Source organism: Barbus barbus (assembly GCF_936440315.1).
Source record: "Barbus barbus genome assembly, chromosome: 8".
Taxonomy (NCBI): Eukaryota; Metazoa; Chordata; class Actinopteri; order Cypriniformes; family Cyprinidae; genus Barbus; species Barbus barbus.
The window spans coordinates 29746971-29755000 of NC_136736.1; the positions used below are offsets into that span (position 1 = coordinate 29746971).

The 8030-nt window shown below is 36.7% G+C and overlaps 1 pseudogene across 1 annotated transcript in view; it reads right to left on the reverse strand.

The window, feature by feature from the left end:
• Positions 1-337: 337 nt before the first annotated feature.
• Positions 338-8030, reverse strand: part of LOC306874340 (transmembrane protein 94-like) — a 19964-nt pseudogene continuing 12271 nt past the window's right edge. Inside the window, exons 11-21 of the transcript in view lie at positions 7979-8030; positions 7160-7258; positions 6569-6696; positions 6399-6476; positions 4033-4130; positions 3456-3537; positions 3093-3239; positions 1767-1864; positions 1508-1594; positions 1166-1295; positions 338-410 (exon numbers count right to left, since the gene is read on the reverse strand). The exon at positions 7979-8030 is cut by the window's right edge and continues 60 nt beyond it. The product of the transcript in view is annotated as a transmembrane protein 94-like (transcript). The remainder of the gene's footprint in view (positions 411-1165; positions 1296-1507; positions 1595-1766; positions 1865-3092; positions 3240-3455; positions 3538-4032; positions 4131-6398; positions 6477-6568; positions 6697-7159; positions 7259-7978) is intronic.

Here is an 8030-nt window from a genome sequence, read left to right on the forward strand (position 1 = left end):
TAATGCATGTAGTTAAAGCCTGATTATAAGGTAATCAAGAAAATCAGAAAGATTAACCTCTCTAAACTGGGAAAAAAATCACCATGAGAGGTTGAGGTGTCACATGCAGTAAAATAACTTGAAAGTAAGTAAGGTGATATAACTTCATGTTGATAAAATGAAATTAGCATCTGCAGACTGGAGAGAGTGTCAGGTTGCTGATGTTGTTCTCATTGCAGTACTGCCACCTAAAGGTCAACACTGTTAATACTGAATCTCTATTTTATTTCATTCTAATATGTGGTGTCAATGTGAAAGGGCGCGTGTGTATTTTTCTGACTTGTTATTGACAGACATATCAAAAAGGGGAGTTCATGCCGAGTTTGGTGTCAAATTGAAGTTTCTGTCTTTTCTGGTATCTCACCCTTATCCTGTTGCAAACAATCACAAACCCACAGATATTTAACATGTATAACACACAATAAAATGAGCAATTTATAATAACTTTTTGTTTTTAATATCTAAATTACTTAAAAGGGGACTTAAAATATTTTAGTAAATATCTAATAACAATAATGTTAAATTTTTTATGTAATTATATGTTTTACATGTTAATTCAATTAAAACATGATAACAATGGTAAGATTTTAATTAAAAGTGATTTTATTAATTTTGTTCAGTAAAGACGCATTCAACTGATCAAAAGTCACAAATTAATGTTAAAATAATTATAATGTTACAAAAGATTTTAATTTCAAATGAATGCTGTTATTTTGAATTTCATATTCAAAGAAACCCAAAAATATTAAGCAGCACAACTGTTTCAGCACTGATAATAAATGTTTCTTGAGCAGCAAATCGGCATATTAGAATGACTTCTGAAGGATCATGTGACACTGAAGACTGGAGTAATGATGCTGAAAATTCAGCTTTGCATCACAGGAATAAATTACATTTATTCAAATAGCAAACAGTTCTTTTAAATTGTAATAATATTTCACAATGTGACTGTTTTACTGTATTTATTATTACAAACATCTTACCTAACCAAACTTTAGAATGGTAGTATAGATTACTATTTGGATATACGTATATTAACTACTGATCTAGACAGCATTACATACTGTTTGCTAATGACTTAGTTATTAAGTGTTACCATTGTATTATATTGTTGGGGTTGCATTACCTAATCTCATGCAGTTTGATGCCCTCGTTGATAAAGACCAGCGGGATCATCCAGAGGATTCCTAACACCCAGGATGCCATGGGAATATCAGAGATACAGAACATGTGGAGGTCATGGTCATGCCACAAGCCTCATATGTTTGGTTTCACACATTATTTAAAATATCTTATTTTGTGTTCAACAGAAGAAACAAATGCATACTGGTTTGGAATAACTTGAGGGTGAGTAAATGATGACCTTTTTCTTTTTTTTTTTTTGTGAACTATCCCTTTAATGTTCATCTACATGTTCAGAACACAAAATGTATAAATATGTAATGATAAAAAGCTACTTGCACAATGCAGATGACCGCACACCAGCAACGGTTGCTCAGCGGGCTCGGTTTCCACATGGGAGCTGAGCGATGCACATGACTGATAGATGCACACACTTAACACACACACAAGGAACACCAAGTTCATACTCGGACACATCTTCACTTTCAGTATGCTGAATGATTTAGCTTTAAAATATGATGCAAGTTTGATGTCGCTGAAGGAACTGTTCAACCAAGAATAAAAATACTGGAAGAAATTGAAAATAGCACGGAATTGTCACTGACTGGCATTGAGCAGCACAAGAAAGGCGATGACTTTCTGCACCAGACTTAGACCATCTGAGTGACTGCCGTACCAATCGGGAGACCACACTGTTGAATTCCTGCAGACAAACACGCAAAACAGATCAGGTTCGTCACCCAAAGGTTTTCGAGTCTCAGGTCAGGCAGGAATTGTAGGTGAGGGGAGTGAATGTCCAGCGCTCTCTCCACCCTCAATACCACGACTGAGGTGCCCTTGAGCAAGGCACCGAACCCCCAACTGCTCCCCGGGCGCCGCAGCATAAATGGCTGCCCACTGCTTCGGGTGTGTGTTCACAGTGTGTGTGTGTTCACTGCTGTGTGTGTGCACTTTGGATGGGATAAATGTCATGATATCCAAAAGAACTATTATTTTTAATAAATGTCATTATATCACTTGCTCACCAATGGATCTTCTGCAGTGAATGGGTGCCGTCAGAGTGAGTCCAAACAGCTGAGAAAAAACATCACAATAAGCCACAAGTAATCCACCACTCCAGTCCATTCATTAATGTCTTGTGAAGCGTTTTTTAACGCTTCTGCTAGTGAAAAAGTCTCACATGGAAATCCACTGAAATATTTGAAAACGGCACTTTATCAGTGCATATTTCTGACCTGTTTCAGATGATACAAGATTTTCACTGGAGAAAGCAATATTATGGAAAGAGGACTCAATGTTTTTAAGTTTTAAATGTCTTAATGATGGATTTATTTATTATGAACACACAGCTTTTCACTTCACAGGACATTAATTGATGGACTGGAGTCATGTGGATTGCTTGTGGATTATTATGATGTTTTTATCAGCTGTTTGGACTCTCATTGTGACGGCACCCATTCACTGCAGAGAATCCATTGGTGAGCAAATGATGTAATGCTACATTTCTCCAAATCTGTTCTGATGAAGAAACTACACTGCACTGCACTGTATTTTATGTATAATCATTTTCTCTTAACTGTTTTAAATTCATTTTAAATCAATTTCTATATCATTTTAAAATTCCTTGTTTTTTAAGACTATTTCACTTTCTATTATGTAAAGCACTTTGAATTAACACTGTGTATGAAATGTACTATATAACTTGCCATGCCGTACATCTTAGATGGCCTGAGGGTGAGTAAATGTTTTATAATATGTTATAAACTATTCCTTCAACTTTTGGCAGACCGAGTGAAAAAAAAATTAAACAAAGAATACAAATCACAATTCATTTGTCATACAGAAAATAGAATATCTGCAGTAGAAAGAGTAGAACTATGTTAGAATGCTATTACAAACATTCTACATGCATCACATACACTTCCACATACATGAGCAGTGATGTTGGGTGACAGATCTTCATCTTGATGGTTAATATCAAGACAGAAACTGTGCAGCATGAGGCCAAAGCATGTGAAAAAAGTGCACATAGTGAGACCAAACTTCACCAGGAAACACAGCACAAACAGCCGCAATGTCTGCAGAGAAATACACAAAACTACTGCACATCTCTTTAGCTGATCAATTATACAATGAATGTTATGCATATCAAAACAGCTTCTAATTAACTCAATAAGCAGATGCTCTTTTGTGAATATTATCCAAGCTAATGAAAGATTAACTAAAATATGCAGAAAATACATTACAGACCCCTGTTTAAAAGCTTTTCCTTTTTTTATGTTTGTTTTTTTAACCTTTTTTGGTAGGAATCTGAGATTTTTCCCAGTAGGAACTTTCATGATGGAATTGTCAGATGGCTTTCCCAGAAGGGACACACTGGAAAGAGAAAGGAATTTAGTTAAAAGAGAGTAAATAATAATAAAATGATGCCTTCAAAAACTTATTTCAGGCAAAAAACTAAACTAGGACAGCTATAATACATGTTTATATTCAAGGATTGTATCAAACATTCAAGGTCAGGACAGTTTCAATTTCAAGTTTCCAGAAAACACACAATTTTAAGACTGACCATTGATCTAAATGTTTAGGAGCCCTGGCTCTCAGTATTTATTATTGATTTTGTCATTTTGTGCATGTATTTGAATGCATGTTATTGTTTATTATATTCATTCATACCTCAGTACATTTACATTTTACATTTATTCATTTAGCTGACGCTTTTATCCAAAGCGACTTACAATTGCTATATATGTCAGAGGTCGCACGCCTCTGGAGCAACTAGGGGTTAAGTGTCTTGCTCAGGGACACATTGGTGTCTCACAGTGGATTCGAACCCGGGTCTCTCACATCAAAGGCATGTGTCTTATCCACTGCGCCATCACCACCAGTAAGGGGAAATAGAAACAGGACAGAAAGAGGACATCACTTGTGCCCAGAGGAGGAGGAAGTTGACACACACATGCCAGAATCTGTGGAAATAAACAAACACACACCAGCTTACTCAGCTGCACCTGTCAAACTCTGAGCTTTAAATGTAAATTATGAGTGTTACTCATTTCTTCTGACAGAAATAGCAAAGTCAAAGTAACTAAGTGCATGTGGGACATATTAAACGAGACCAGTGATATGTGCCCTAAAATGTGCCCTAAAAATTAACAATTGAATAAAAACAAATGTTCAATGAATGTTTAATTAATTATATTTAATTAATTTAAATATATTAATAATTTTAAATACAGACACAATTGTGTTTATGTAGTTAATTTGTATATATACAGTATACACACACACACACACACACACACACACACACACACACACACACACACACACACACACACATATATATATATATATATATATATATATATATATATATATATATATATATATATATATATATATATATATATATATATATATATATATATATATATATATATATATATATACACACACACACACACACACACAAGTTGTTGCTGTATACATACACTCACTGGCCACTTTATTAGATACACCTGTTCAATTGGTTGGTAACACAAATTGCTAATCAACCAATCACATGGCAGCAACTAGATGTGGTGAAGACGACTTGCTGAAGTTCAAACCGAGCATCAGAATTGGGAAGAAAGGGGATTTAAGTGACTTTGAACGTTGAATGGTTGTTGGTGCCAGACGGGCTGGTCTGAGTTTTTCAAAAACTGCTGATCTACTGGGATTTTCACACACAACCATCTCTAGGGTTTACAGAGAATGGTCTGAAAAAGAAAATATCCAGTGAGCGGCAGTTGTGTGGAAGAAAATGCCTTGTTAATGTCAGAGGAGAATGGGTAGACTGGTTAGAGATGATAGAAAGGCAACAGTAACTCAAATAACCACTCGTTACAACCAAGGTATGCAGAATACCATCTCTGAACGCACAACACGTCAAACCCTGAAGCAGATGGGTTACAGCAGCAGATGACTACACCGGGTGCCGCTCCTGTCAGCTAAGAACAGGAAACGGAGGCTACAATTCACACGAGCTTACCAAAATTGGACAATAGAAGATTGAAAAATGTTGCCTCGTCTGATGAGTCTCGATTTCTGCTGCGACATTCAGATGGTAGGGTCAGAATATGGCGTAAAGAACATGAAAGCATGGATCCATCCTGCCTTGTCTCAACGGTTCAGGCTGGTGGTGGTGGTGTAATGGTGTGGGGGACACTTTGGGCCCCTTAGTACCAATTGAGCATCGTTAAAACGCCACAGCCTACCTGGGTATTGTTGCTGACCACGTCCATCCCTTTATGACTACAGTGTACCCATCTTCTGATGGCTATTTCCAGCAGGATAATGCACCATGTCACAAAGCTCAAATCATCTCAGACTGGTTTCTTGAACATGACAATGAGTTCACATTACTCAAATGGCCTCCACAGTCACCAGTTCTCAATCCAATAGAGCACCTTTGGGATGTGGTGGAACGGGAGATTTGGATCATGGATGTGCAGCCAACAAATCTGCAGCAACTGCGTGATGCTATCATGTCAATATGGACCAAAATCTCTGAGGAATGCTTCCAACACCTTGTTGAATCTATGCCACGAAGAATTAAGGCAGTTCTGAAGGCAAAAGTGGGTCCAACTCGGTACTAGCAAAGTGGCCAGTGAGTGTATATACAGTACATAGATAGATAGATAGATAGATAGATAGATAGATAGATAGATAGATAGATAGATAGATGGATGGATGGATGGATGGATGGATGGATGGATGGATGGATGGATGGATGGATGGATGGATGGATGGATGGATGGATAGATAGATAGATAGATAGATAGATAGATAGATAGATAGATAGATAGATAGATAGATAGATAGATAGATAGATAGTCAATTAAGTTAATATATAAATTAATTATATATATAAACTTGTCATAGCGCTTGCATATTGTTGCTCTTTTGTTGGTTTTGATTGCTTCTATTGACCTCATTTGTAAGTCGCTTTGGATAAAAGCGTCTGCTAAATAACTAAATGTAAATGTAAATATACATAGATTGTCATATTACTGTATATTATTTGTATTGGCCTTTTTATATAAGAAATTATATTTCAATATAATAATACATGTATATTAATTAATTAATTAATTAATGTTTTTTAGTTTGATTAATTATTATAATTATTTATTTTTACTAAGCATTTATTATGCTTTATTTAAGTGACACTCCTAGTCCTCTCTTATACCTACCTGAATGAGGACAAGGGACAGCTGACACTGGAGCAAAAACAGAAAACACTTTCTGATGCCTGCCATGGTGTGACGTGCCTGAAGAAATCATCATAATTGTATTTATAAAAATGACTAATATATTATACATCCATTAGTGTACATGTGTGTTAATGTGTGTCCACATTCACCTGTTTGATGAGTCTGATGACGGTGTTGTTGTCTTGTTGGTTAAACTGTACTGTGAAGGCCAACCCACAGATGGCGCTAGAGAGCTGAATTATGCTCAAAGAGTCTGATGTGTTCAAAGCTGCATCAGCTGCATCAGAATTGGACCAAAAACATGTGGGAACCAGAGGATCTAAAGCAATGCTGTCAATTAATAGGTCAGAAACAATGGATAATGTACTGTATAAAAATGCATCAAATAAATGCATAATGGCAAATGATTCCACTTAGAAATCTTGGCTATATTAGGAAAACCAGAGTCAGTTTCATTGTGACAACTTAAAGTACAACAGCATGCTAATAGGCTGTTAACAGGGCACAAAAGGTCAACATGTGTTTAATGAACTGTATCTGCTTTTGCTGACAATATAGGTGGCAATTCTTACGCCACGATGTTTCATGCTGGCATTAAAATGAGTTGGGATTAGGGTGTGTTGTTAAAATATTAAAATAAGTCATGTCATGTTATGAGTAAATCTGTTCTTGGCAGGTTATTGAGACAAAGGGAAATGAGAAGAGGTGAGTTAAAGGTTAGACGGATCACCTGTTATCACTTTGTAAGAAAATTTCATTATTGTTGATGTATTGACTGCTCCCGAGGCAGCACACGACCTCTCCATACTCCTGCATGATACTCACCATCTCACATTCAGCTACACACACACACCACCCACAGTTTATAATGCTGGCTTTGTTGATGGTGATATAAATAAGTCTTAGCAGTGTTGCCAGAACTAGAAAAAAAGCAACCAGCTCAGACAAAGCAGGCCTAAAACTAGTGGCTGCACTTTTTTGTGCTTTCTCAGGGAGGTGTTTATGACTCAAAAATTAATTCATTTCGTTCATCTGATGAAGAGATCTTTTTAAGCAATACATGTTTTAATTATATGTTTATATGCAAGATTATACCACGACTGAGGTGCCCTTGAGCAAGGCACCGAACCCCCAACTGCTCCCCGGGTGCCGCAGCATAAATGGCTAATAAAATTTATTCATTACAACATTTGTCATAAGAGTCATAAGAGCAATGTTCTCCAGATGTGGTCTCACATTCTCTATTCCTTTTGGAAGTTTGGCCTGGAAAAACAAGAATCAGGTTATCTCTATTTTGGGATCCTACCTCCTAGTCCCAAGAAGGAAAACAGCTTCTTAGAAGGTCGAAATAATGCCTTTATAGAAATCTGAAGTGTTAATATAGTGTTAATGAGTGGCACCCTGTTTAGGTCCTCGATGAGTCATGCTCCATCATGCTCCATTGCTCTTGACTCTGCCCTCTCGCAGAATTTCCTCCTCTGAAATCAATAAATGCAAATTTAAAAGGAGAAAAAGAGCAGAACTGGTCATAACTGGCAATGCATAACTCTGTCTCTCACCTTCCTCGGTCACCGGCTCCTCCACGTTATCTGGGTCGAAAGGGAAGCTCTC